The following is a 13,936-nucleotide window of genomic DNA, read 5'->3' as shown; positions in this document are numbered from 1 at the left end:
ACATGCTGCTAATATGTAATGATGTGGGAGTACAACGAGTAGTCTAGTTTTGTAACTAGATGCAGGTCTATTTCCTCTTTGGACTCTCAATTGAGTATAATGTAGTATGAAGGTGCATATTAGTGCAAGAAAACAATGCCACCACTGTTTGCTTACTTTGGTCACTAGGGTCCAGATGTATCAAAGGATTTTGCATTCGCAAATAGTGCGAATCACAAAATTCCACCGGTTGCGGATGCAAAATCGCCGTTCATGATTTATGAAAGGAATTCGCAGTGCAATTTTAAGGAATCTCAAAAATAGCGATTCCTTAAAACTGCGACTCCGATTAGGGAATCACAATTTGCGATTCCCTAAATAGGTCATCGCAAATAGGGAATACCTATTTGTGATTACCTATTCACATGTATCATGCATTACCTAAATACAGATTTGGCATTTAGGAAATGCAATTACCACAAACTTAAGTTTGGTGATAAGCATGTGCAATTTAAAAAAATGCATTAAAAATGCACTTTTTAAAATGACATGTAGCGCACACATGCCCCTTGTAAATATTTTTTGGGGTGCATCAAAGAGGGCCTTAGACCCCCAGCACCCTGGGATTTGCATGACCAAGCGGGAACCGCCGAATGACTGCACGGTGGTCAAAAGACCGCGGCGGCCATTCTGGCTTTCCCGCTGGGCCGGCAGGCTACCGCCAGAAGGCCGCCCGCCGGCCCACCGGGAAACCCCCTTCTACGAGGATGCCAGCTCCGAATGGAGCCGGCGGAGTCGAAGGGGTGTGACGGGTGCAGTGGCACCCGTCGCGATTTTCAGTGTCTGCTTAGCAGACACTGAAAATCTTAGTGGGGCCCTGTTAGGGGGCCCCTGCAGTGCCAATGCCACTGGCATGGGCACTGCAGGGGCCCCCAGGGGCCCCACGACACCCGTTACCGCCATCCTGTTCCTGGCGGTGAAAACCGCCAGGAACAGGTTTGCGGTAAGGGGGTCGGGATTCCCTGGGCCAGGGGTAAACCGGCGGGAAACCGCTGGTTGCCCTTTTCTGACCGCGGCTTTACCGCCGCGGTCAGAATGGCCAAGGAAGCACCGCCAGCCTGTTGGCGGTGCTTCCGTCATTTTAGCCCTGGTGGTCGCCGACCGCCAGGGTTAGAATGACCCCCCTAATGTGCGAATTCCTAGTAGGAATTTGAACATTAGGTAATGCAAAACCATTCACACCTATGGGCCTACAGGCCTATAGGGATGAATGGAGTACCATTCCCTAATTGCGATTCGTTAATAGTGATTGCGACTTTTACAAAATCGCTATTACCGAAGCGCAATTTTCATACATCCCATTTTGCATTTCTTAAATAGCGATTTCTTAAAAATCGCTATTTAGGAAATGCAAACCGGGATGATGATACTTCTGGCCCTTAGAGTCTATCAGATGGCCTTACATAAATATATGTAATCATTGTGGCCTGACCCATCGGTAGCCCAATCAATTACTATATACTTTTTTAAAGATTTTATATGGTATGATCTTAAAGGGAAAATATTTTATATTCTAGGACTTTTATCTACAGTCTATTTTTGTAAAATTGTGATTTTTGTGATGTGCTTTTATGGTATTTGTGTCTTACCGAAATAAAGTTAACAATGAATGAATGAATAAAAAACTATATACTTTACATGTACAGTACTCTCACAAAATTCCCTCCCAGGGTCTTATTTATTTTGTCTCCTGCATTTTTCTTAGGGTGTGTAAAATAGTGAACCTTAGGGCCTCATTACAACCCTGGAGGTAAATGCCGCTGACCGCCGTGCAAACGGCCGCCAACATACCGTGACCGCGGCGGTATACCGTTACGGATATTATGACCCACACAGAGAAATCCGCCACTATACAGACACCGTCACAAGTCCGCCAGACCAAAGGTCAGTGATAAACTGGCGATACCAAGACCTACACCGTTACACCAACAGGAATACGCCCACAGCATCAAGACCCACAAATCACTGCAGCGGACATTCAACCGCAGTAAACCATTGGCAGTACACACCGCTGCACTCAAAATACACACACACTAACAAAACTACACCACATTGGACAATTCAAGCTACACACACCTGACACACATACACACACCACACCCACACACCCAATCCAATCTAAAACACACACTCACATTACCCACAACTCCTTACAACGAAAAAAAATATTGCCAACTGAGAGAAAGACAAGCCAGGAGCACCCACTGAATCAGAGCCGAATAACACCATCACCCATACACCATCCATGTACCCCACAGCACACACCCCAACACATCAACCCACACACCCTCACACATACCACTCACTCTACACCCACGGCACCACAAAGACACCCCAGGTTCTCAGAGGAGGAGCTAAGGGTCATGGTGGAGGAAATCATCCGGGTAGAACCACAGCTATTCAGATCACAGGTGCGGCAGATGTCCATTGCTAGGAAGAGGAAGCTATGGCGGAGAGTCGTGGACAGGGTCAACGCCGTGGGACAGCACCCCAGAACAAGGGATGACATCAGGAAGTGGTGGAAAGTCCTACGGGGGAAGGTGTGTTCCGTTGTAGCAAGACACCAGGTAGCCGTACAGAGGACTGGCGGTGGACGCCCCAACTCCTCCCCCACAACTAACAATATGGGAATATGGGAGGAGCAAGTCTTGGCGATCATGCATCCTGAGGGCCTCTCAGGAGACTCTGGTAAGTCAAATCTTTACTACTATATCCCCCACCCTACCTGCATGCCATCACAAACTCCTACCCCTACCCTCACCCCATCACTCCACCACCTAACATATACCCCACTATCACAACCCACCCATCCCAATACCAAGCCCTGCATGCAACACCAATGCATGGACACCCATCACAGACCTGCATGGACACCCATCACCACAGCATGCACACTAGTGGCAATCACTTAACCAAACCAATAACATCTCACACAACCCAAACATGCCTTGCTAATCACAACCATAAAGGGAAACACATCCATGCACATGCAGATACAATAACACTGAATTTACATCCCCACAGGACCCCCACTCAAAGTCACCAGAGAGGAGGTGCCACAGACATCCACTCCACCCACAGAAGAGGCCCACAGTGATGGCAGCAGCTCTGCACGCCTGGATCACGATGACCAACCTGGCCCATCGGGGACCTCTGGACAGTCGGTTACCCTGCCAGTTCCAAACCACCACAGAGCCTCCCCACTCAGGAAACACCAGCACGGCACCCACCCAACAGGCCCATCACTCTGTCCCCAGGACACGTCAATCAGCTGTGTGTCCACCACTACAGGGACCCCAGGGAATCCCACAAACCCAAGACAATCAGAGACCTGGGGTCAGAGGCAGTGGCCACATGGTTCAGAGGAGAGAGGCACAGGACAACAGGGAAGCTGAGAGGACTGCTGTGCGACAGGGGGAGGACAGGCCCAGGGAACCCACTCTCCACAAGGCACTTGCAGGGATCCTGGGAGCATACCACCATTCCCAGGATACCTTGGGCCAGATACTGTACAAGTTGCAGGAGACCCAGCGGCTGCAGGAGGGACAGTACCTGGGTATCAGGGAGGACCTCAAACACATCCACACCATCCTGGTCACCATTACAGGGGTGCTGGCTGACATGGCCAACACCATGAGGGAGGTAGTGGCACACCAACGGGCCCCTGACAGTAGCCACTCTGAAGAACAGCCCTCCACCTCCGCCGGTGCTAGTGGACAGGAGGCCCCGCCACATGACCAACAGGCCACCAGCACCCCACCCCCTGCAGAAGGAGAACCACCCCGCAAATGGTCCCTGCTATCCAGGCAGAACCCAGAGAACATTGCCAGAACCCCGCCAGGAAATAAGACTCTCCTGAATGTCATCCTTCTGTCCCACTCTGTCACCCTGTTCACCTTGTACTGCCATTGCTCCCCTTCCCATGCCCCCTTGGACAATGCACCTGCGATACAAATAGACTGGACTCTATCCTGGACATTCCTCCACTATCACCCCAGTCCATTGCACACATCCCTCTACTTATTAGCACTTAAATAAAAACCCTTGGAATAAATACAAGTATGGAGTCTGTCAAATGATTGAAATATGTATTAGTTTAACAAGCTGTAACCATTGTAATTGCAGTTATATATACATAGGTATGACCTGTGGTGGGCAGCAGTAAACACACCAGTAGCCAGAGTGGGGCACAGAGATCTGAAAATAGAGATGCCAAAGGGTACAGTAAGTGGCCATAGACATAGAGAAATCAGGCTGACATGTCCAATGTCTAACACAAAACTGCAATGGAAAGTGAAGTTACAGTGTCTTACCTGTGTGTCACTGGAAGTACTGTTGAATGAGTGACCTTCTGTTGTCCACATCTTCTTCCTCTGCCTCACTGGGGTCAGTAGCCATGAGAGGTTGGGAGTAACCAGAGTCACCTGCAAATACCAAAGGGATACCTGTTAGCCAGATACTAACCCTTAGGGCCAAACCCATACACATACACCAACATATACTGGGTGGAGACCATGGGCTCACCTATTAGCCACACCCGGTGCCTCGGGAGTTGAGACATCACATATGGAATGCTGCTATTCCTCAATATAAAGGCATCATGCACACAGCCAGGATACTTAGCATTCACATGAGAGATATACTGGCCCGCCACACACACCATCTGCACATTCAAAGAGTGAAAGCTATTTCTATTCCTGAACATTTGTTCATTTCTCCGGAGGGGGACAAATACCACATGGGTACCGTCAATGGCACCAATGATGTTGGGGATATGTCCCAGGGCATAAAAGTCAGCCTTCACTGTGGCCAAATCCTCCACCTGGGGGAATACGATGTAGCTGCACATGTGTTTCAGCAGGGTTGACAACACTGTGGTCAACACGTTGGAGAACATTGGCTGAGACATCCCTGATACCATGGCCACTGTCGCTTGGAAGGAACCACTTGCCAGGAAATGGAGCACTGACAGGTCCTGCACTAGAGGGGGGATACCTGTGAGCTGGTGGATAGCTGAAATCAGGTCTAGCTCCAATTGTGCACATAGCTCTTGGATTGTGGCCCTATCAAGTCTGTAGGGAAGGATAATGTGTCTGTCCTCCATTATCGCCAGGTCCACCAGGGGTCTGTACACGGGAGGATGTCTCCATCTCCTATTCATCCTCAGCGGTTGAACTCTAGGGTGGAAAACGGTGAGCAGAGAGTCATATTCACACATATGTGCAATTTAGAATGCATTTCTTCCTTTACAGAAACAGTTTGTGCATTAGAGAGTCAGTAGACATGCCAATGACAGCCGTGATGCAGTTAGGTGCCTTGGCCTGTGGCCCCCTGAAATGGCGGCTGCCTGACCTGTGAGGACAGACAAGTGGAATTGAGGTCGATGACCGCCACCCAACTTCACATTGGTTATCATTGGGCCCTATGGGTTCCGGGAGCCAATGGCGATGTACGCCGGCGGTGACAGTACGCACCGCTGCGGACGTTACCACCATTTTCTATCTGTACACTCATTTGCTATCTGACCATCAACAAGAGAGGACCTACACTGCAAGTGCTGCTGTGACCTGTGTCTGGAAGCAACAATGGCTCGAGTGTCTTCACCTTCACTTTGGAGGAGTTGGAGACTGGTGGATGGGGTCCTATCCCAGCATACTTTACTCTATGGTCCTCCAGACAAACAGGTGAGTACACTGTGAGCATGATGTGTGGGCTATGAATGTATGGATTGATGTGTGTAAGCCTCGTGTAGGTGGGGGCTGAGGAGTCCTGGGCAGAGTGCTGCATGTCTGGTGGTCAATGTCTGTGCGTAAGGGGATGGGAGGGGTGGCCTATCTGGAGCTGAATGGGTGCTTGAAGGCATCACAGCAGCCACAAGGGGGTGAGTACAGATTCTGAATCATGACTTTGCAGTGGGGGATGTGGGCTGTGGGTGCCCCTAGCCCAGGGCGAAGTGGCAGGGTAGATCCCTTGTTGTGCAGCCTCTGAAGCACTGCAACACCAATAGTGTTAGTGGGCATCTACTACTGGGCAGGGTCCAGTTGGTTTCTGGTGTGCAGCCAATGGCATTGGGCAATGTATCCCATGGGCTGGTGACTAGGTGTGTATCCGGTAGTGCATGGCCTAGTGCATAGGGCTGATCCCTGTGTGTTGTGTACGCCAACGGTAGTGTTGTTGTTGGCATTGACCAAGTGTATCCTCTGTCTCTCTCTCTCCCCCTTCTTGTTTTGTCATCCTGTCCTTGTGTGCATTAGCATCATCTGGCGGAGGAGCAGAGGCACCAGCGACGGAGGGAGCTGCATCCCACATGGGCCTGGAGGCCGAATCCACCAACAGTGAGGGCACCAGTGGGACAGAGGGTGAGGGGAGCACCACGACGGAGACAGGAGGGGACACTACAGACAGCGACTCCTCCTCCGATGGAAGCTCCCTCGTGGTGGCAGACACCTCTGTGCCCACCCCAACAACAGGTACAGCCGCCACCCCCATACCAGCACCGTCTCCCAGCAGCCCCTCAGCGTGTTTCCCGTGCCCGCTCACCCAGGAGGGTGGGCATCTCCTTTGCCCCAGGCACCTCAGGCCCTGCCCCCCAGTCAGCCCTACTGCCCTCAGTGAGGAGGCTATTGACCTCCTGCGGTCCCTCACTGTTGGCAGTCAACCATACTGAATGCCATCCAGGGTGTTGAAAGGCATTTGCAGCAACCAAATGCATACCTGGAGGGCATTCACTCTGGCATGGTGGCCCAACAGAGAGCATTTCAGGCTCTGGCCTCCGCACTGATGGCAGCCATTGTCCCTGTATCCAGCCTCCTCCCTCCAACTTCCTCTACCCAGCCCCAATCCCCTCAACCCCAACCTATCCCAAGCACACCTTCAGACCAGCATTCATGCAAATCAACACATAGAAGTGGCTCAGGCAAACACAAGCACCACACTTCATCTCACAGGCACTCACACAAGCACCACCCCCATGCAGACAAACCAACATCCAGTGCCTCCACTGTGTCCCCCTCCTCCTCATTGTCCACCTCCCTCCCAGTGGCATCTCCACTCACACCTACATGCACTACATCCTCATCCACTACCGCCTATCACTACACACCCCTCACTGGCAGTCACCACCTCCACATCCATGCACATGTCCCCTGTGTCCTCTGCCAGTGTGTCTGTGACCCCTCCTCCCAAAGTACACAAACGTAAGCACACACCCACCTAACAGCCATCCACTTCACAACAGCATCCAGCTCATGCACCTGCACCCAAACACAGCAGACTGACACCTCCTACAACCACTCTGTCTTCCTCCACTCCCAAACCTTCACCCTCTTCCCTCCCCAATGTCCCTAAGAAGTATTTCCTAGCCAACATTGACTTCTTCCCTACCCCTTCACCCCCCCGTCCTTCACCTCGGGCTAGGGTGGCCAGAACCAAGCCCAGCACCTCAGCCACCAAGTCCACGTCCGCTGTGGTTTCTGAAGCTCTGAGAGCCTCTAAAGAGGCCCAGCCAGTGTGCCACAAACACCTGCTAAGGCCAAGAAGGTTCCACCTGGCAAGGGCACAAAGCGGACAGCATCCAGCAAGGAGAAGAAGGCACAACCAGCCAGCAAGGCCAAGGCAAAGACTCCAGCTGGCAGAAGCAAGGAGGCACCACCATCTGCCAAGGGCAGGAAGGGGCACAGAACACCAGCCAAGGCACTTCAGCCGTCCGAGGCTGCAGGGGAAGGGCTAGAGCTGCCCCCCACCACTGGCAGCACCGACACCTGCACCGCGGACAGCACCGCCGCAAGCACCACCACCTGCACTTCCGCAAGCAGCACCACTGGCAGCAGCAGCAGCCCCAGTGGGCAGCCGCCCGAGGCTGCAGGGGAGGGGCTCGAGGCTCTCCCCACCACTGGCAACACTAACACCTGCACCGGCACTGCAACCACTGTACAGCCGTCCCTACCGGCAGATGGACTGGTGAGTGACTGTGACCTTGCACTCCCCATGTGCTGCATCACTGGGCACAAAGCCCTCTCTAGAACCAGTGGAAGAAGGTATCCACTCACCCTATCCTTGTCAGGATGAAGCACACTGGGCACAAGGCCTCCTCCAGAACCAGTGGAAGAAGGCATCCACTTGAGAGACTGTGTCTTTGCACTCCCCAGGACCAAGCAGTGGGCAGACCACCCACTTGAGAGACTGTGGCTTTGCACTCCCCAGGACCAAGCAGTGGGCATGGAGCCCCCTTTAGGAGCAGTGGCGTTGTACCATCTACCGGCTGAGGTGCCCCCTCTTCCCCTTCCCCCTGAGGTGCCTGTGTGTTTTCGACCTGATGCCCCTGCAGTGTTTTCTCCGTATTGAGGCAGGAGTCAAGTGTGGGCTTGGCCTATGTGTTTAGGCCCAGTGGGCCATGGACATTTTGATTGGGCATTGTCCCGCCTTTTGTATATATTGTATATATTGGAAATACTGTTTTGGATTTCTGAACGTTTTTCTAAATATTTCTAATATTACACTAATTTGACTCCTTCCTTTTGTCGTTGTGTTATTACTGAGGGTTACGGGGTGTATATGTAATGTTGTTGCATGTGAGTCGTTTCCCTTCAGAACACTGTTTCCGCTGTGCTTTTGATGGTGTTGGTACCACCCCGGAAAAGGTGGCGGATAGGCCTCTTGTAATACAGTGGGTGGAACCTTGTTTTTCGAATGGCTGTTGGCGGTTACCGCCACGGTGTTTGTTGCTAATGCCGTGGTGGTCGGTGTGTTAAAGTGCCTGTCTGTGTTGGCAGTTTCCGCCGTGGTCATGATTCCATTTTTTTTGCCGCCGGCTTGTTGGCGGTGTTACCACCGCTTTAACACTGATCTCCAGGGTTGTAATGAGGGCCTTAGTGTACACTTTTAAACATTTTGACAGCTGAGGATCTAGAAATATGGTAAAGTTTTAAGAGATGCAACAAGGGGCTCTGAGTTTAGAGGTCATGCGCCAATGCTAGTCACAAAGACTCAATTCACCAGCCACACCTTACCAGTATCGCAATAGGCCCAGCGGTGCCCAGAAGTAGCTGCATTCCCCGTTCCCTACCAGCTCAACAAAATGACAATGTACCAGCAAACCTTCTTTGATTGAACACAGGTTGTGTGTGGTAATATAGTTTATATATGTTAATACAGGAAAAATCGTTTACTTATTAAATCATCACAACACATCACATACATACACATACATGTTTTGAGACACATTTGCAGAAGATTAGACATGCGTATCACTTATGGCAGGTTGAACACCATTTTCCTATGCTTTTCTATAGGGTCACACCAAAGCCTGCCTCTGTTGCTTTAGTAACCATTCCAATTCTGAGAGAGTGTGAAAAACATGTCTTTGTGTCAATGCCTACAACTGGACTACTTTGGTACATTGATTTAGTGATAGTTGCTTACCGTTTTCATGGGCAAGTAGGCCTGATGATAGCACTCCAGCTCAAGTACAGACTAGCAGCCTGTATAGAGCAAGCTGGGCTACCTGGGGACTTCTGGAGTGAAACTAGTGAACACCTCACCACCTGATCAGCCTTTGCATGAGGGGAACTTGATCACCCCTGGATCAGCCATCTGGAAGGCATATCTCAGCTGAAGATGCCCTTCATGATCACCCTTGCATCTGGCCACTACTTTGCTAACCAAAAGCTCACAAAATATCAAAACAAAGGCTGCAACAGTCTGAACTCAAATGGTGAACAGCACATTTTTCAGGTTGCTTAATATATCATACAACTGGCCCATATCCAGTGGACGCCACGAATCTCGGCTGACTGATAAATGCACTCACCTAGTAGGGCTGTACCCACCTTGTAGGCCTGCGCTCGCCTCATGGGCTGTACCCACATGTTCCCTGGCCCCCAACAATTAGCCGTAGACGTTGAATTGCCCTGAGACTGCATTTCCTCTTGAGAAGTTCAATGGAGGAATCTCATAAACAAATATATTATTTTCCGTTATCGCGGAACAAGACCCAGTAAGAAGGAACGGCCTTCTCATATGCACAGCTCATGTTCTTTGCCAAGGAGGCTACAACAAGGTCTGTTAAAGCGGGACATCAAGCTCCCATATCTTGGTGAAGGAATGGAATAATCTGACGTCCTGTAACCTAAAGTAAGACAAGGCCTCAGCCGCATTATTGAAGACCCCTAGAATGTGTTTCCCTCTAAAATAAGTATTATTGTGAAAGAAAATTAGATCGGTATGTGATGCCTGGGAAGCATAGCAGGAGTAAAAGTGTGAGGTAAAATCGACCTGGCCTTTTAAACTTACCTGATCCTGTCATTGCAGCCCAGGCACCTACATCATCAATCCCAGACTCTCGTACCACATCACCCTAGGGCATGCCAGTATCCGAAGTGACACCTGGCACTATGGAAATAATGGTGCCAGAAGAATGAACCACACTGTCCAGGCCATAGAGTTGCCCAATCAAGCCTAAAGGCAGATTCCCCTGGGCTCCACCAGCCTAATATTGATCCTTCCAAACCAGTGGAGCTCTTGTTTACAAGCTTGTGTATTACCCTTTCCAATGCCAGAAGTCCCAGGTAGGACTTCTGGCAGCAAGTAATGGAAAATATGCAGCTCATCTAACAGCAACTATTGTGATTTGCTTGCAGCCCTGAGTTTCAAAAGGGACATTATTTCCCTGCTGCTGATGTTGTGGTGGGCTGCTATCTGTAGGGAATATGACAAGGATGATGTGAACGTCACGCAAAGTCAGATAACTTTAACCATTTTTGGAGAAGAGGAGCATTTTGAACTTTCACGATTGCAAGCATAATGTTTAAAATTCTCACTTCCTTAATGTTTTCTCTTGTGTAATTTAGTCTAACTCTGTCCAGCACATTTCAGTAGTTTGCTGGAGAACGTAATGCATTATACAAAGGTTGATCTATCCTCATGGTTATTATGCTGGTAAGTTTACACGTGTGGACAGATCAGGGCAGATGAGTGAACAGTGCAGTGGGTTGAGGTGTAATGTTAACACTGGTGTAAGATCGCCAGACTCATCACATAGGAAAAAAGGCATGTAGATTCCGAAAGTGCTGAGAGAGTTCTCTAATAGAATGCCATATTCACATGCTTGTAACATAGTGTACCTTAACACAATACAACGTTTGCATGTATATATGGGTTTTTTGTACAGCACAAACATACATGGCGAGGACTGAACATAAGGCTGAGAGCCCAAAAAGCATTATTGGACATCTTGATTGAGATAAGAAAATATTGGATATGTAGAAGGTGGAGGGGATGTTTATTGAAAATATTTTTTCAATTTAGTCCTGAATTGTACCAGATTAGATGTTCTGCTCTAGAAGGGGATGCTGCTACACTGTGGATTCGTAGACAGAGAATACTTACCATCTGAAATGTGAAGTTGGAGCTGTGCATCATTGATCAGTGGATCTTGATACAATGGCTGGTGAGTAGCATACCTATCAGTTCCAGAAGATGTTGAAAAATGATAGTGAAAAAAATGATCCTTAGATACTTTGTTGGAGATGTTGAGTTCTGGAGAGCTAAATGTTGCCATTTGGATTAATTAAGGACAGTTGGTGAAGTAAGAAGTTCAGCACAGTGTTAGTGAAGCCCAAAAATGTTTCCAAAGTGTTTATCAGCTGAGAGACCAAGCAGGATCAGGAAGCAAGGATCGTTTTAGTCATTGAGGAGGAGACAATTTTCTAATAGTTTCAGTGTGGCTTTCTCTGTGCCACAGTTTGGTCTTAAACTCTATTGACAGCCTTGTAAGAAAATGTTATTGATGAGCAAATCCTATAAATGGGTGGTGATTGCTTTTCAACAATATTTCAGATGAAATGGAGGTGGTGATGGACGGTCGTTGATGAGGTTCTCTGGGACCATGGTCAATTTATGTTAGCAGTGGAAGTATCTTTTCTCTTTCAAGGCTGTCTGGGAAGATTCCTTGGCTCAGGGAAGAGATGAACATGTTAAGGAGATTTAATGTGTCTATGTGAAGGGATTTCATGATGAGTGACAGCAGACTATCGCCTTCATAGAAAGTGGTATTGAGTGTGTTGATGATGTGTGTTCATTTGGCATGTGAGTATGGCTTAAATGTATTCATCTGCTAACATGTAGCAGGTAGCACCTTTTGTATTACAGATAATATAACATCCACAATATAACCTAAAAAATAACATAGCGTAGAAAACATAGCCACACATTGCCAATAGTGTGTCATAACCATGAAATGGCATAATGTCCTAGGACAAATTCTGCAAAAGCAGCAGTTGCCTGTCATAATTAAAACCACCACTGCTGCTTCACCTCCAAGTCCCCATAATTGTTTACAATTTTGCCATTTCTGTAAGTTTATGGATGCATCACCGGTAAAGCTTGGCTTATCTTCATAAAAGCATTACCTGTAGCGTATGGTCCTGATGAAAAACTGAATTTCTTTTATTAATTCCTAGGTGAAGGGAATAAGCATTCACAAGCACATGTAATTCAGGGGGAGTTGTTCTTTTTTTTAATTTCATCCATGCTAGCATTTCAATTGTGCGGTTCAGGGCTTTTGCAACTCACTCAAGGCCCTTAGCTGGCTGCCTGTCATTTTCTGCATTCCAAAACCACAGTTATATCTCACTATAGAGTTTCACAATTGCGCACGTGTTTGACCTGGACTGCCTGGAAAGTGGCGTACTTGGCCTTTGATAAAGTTGACGTTTACAATTGTAAAAACATGACATTACTTGGGTAATCTGCCCACCGCCAATGACCCTAGCTCTGATTGTCCTCGTGTATGAAGATATATTAATTTAACACTGGAGACAAATAATACTTCTCACCAAATATGTATTTTCCGGCTCATGATAAATGGTAGGTCACTCGTATTCTACCTACTTAAACATTATGAAATAATATTTCAATTCTGTCACTTCGAATCAGTTATAAAGTGAAATTTGAACTATATCCAAGATGAGCTCATCCACCTCAGACTTTTAGCTGACACTCTCATTTTCTTTGTTTTATTACCTCTCTTTATACCTGAAGAGCCAGTGACAAGAAATGGTTCAGCAAACAGGACTTAGCACCAGCATTTATTTTGTTGTGCAAGTCATTTACTCCCAAAATATTTAAGTATGGGGTAATTGATACTATCATAAAAGTTGAACGGTACAAATGTTTAGAAATGGGATATATAATTTTCTATCTCTAAACCTTAAGTGAACCTCTGCCAGTGAAGCATCTTGTGATCTATTCCACAAAACCTGCTGTTTATTATTTACATGGAGTGTCCCAGACCTATATTTATAAATATTCATAAGCGTCTGTGTATTCCCGTATGCAGATATTAATCAACATTAGCTGCGAGTAGCCTCAGTCAGCGACATGCAACATCTCATGTTTTTTCCAGTGGCCGTCATGCCATGAAACTGTGGTCATGGCATACAACAAAATCCTTTCCGCTATTGTCCCAGGAAAAATGTCAGCCTCTAAACCAGTCATAAATTGGAGCATAAGCTATATAAAGTAATGTGTGCAGTCAAACCAAATCATAATATTCAGTGTTAACTGTTGCACATTTTATAAACTTCTAACTGCACCTCTTAAGTAAATGAAGGAAAGACGATGCGATCAATGAGTGGTTCGGTCATTTGAATTTTAAACGTATTGATACATGAAAGGCTTCTTAACAATTTTTTGGTCATCTGTCTAATCACTACCCAACACTTAGTTGATAATGGAAAGTTGGGAGTTCTCGAAATGCAGCTCCGGAAAGGTTAGAAGCAGCACTATAAAAAAGTGAGCGGTCTCTGTACAATCTAAATATTCCAGAAACTGCATCATCCACATGGAACACATTTAAATTAGAGCCTGTGTCCTATGAACGTTTTGAATACTTTCTGTC

This window comes from Pleurodeles waltl, chromosome 3_1 (genome assembly GCF_031143425.1).
Source record: "Pleurodeles waltl isolate 20211129_DDA chromosome 3_1, aPleWal1.hap1.20221129, whole genome shotgun sequence".
Taxonomy (NCBI): domain Eukaryota; kingdom Metazoa; phylum Chordata; class Amphibia; order Caudata; family Salamandridae; genus Pleurodeles; species Pleurodeles waltl.
The sequence above is the reverse complement of the archived record's forward strand: the minus strand, read 5'-3'. Positions refer to the sequence as shown.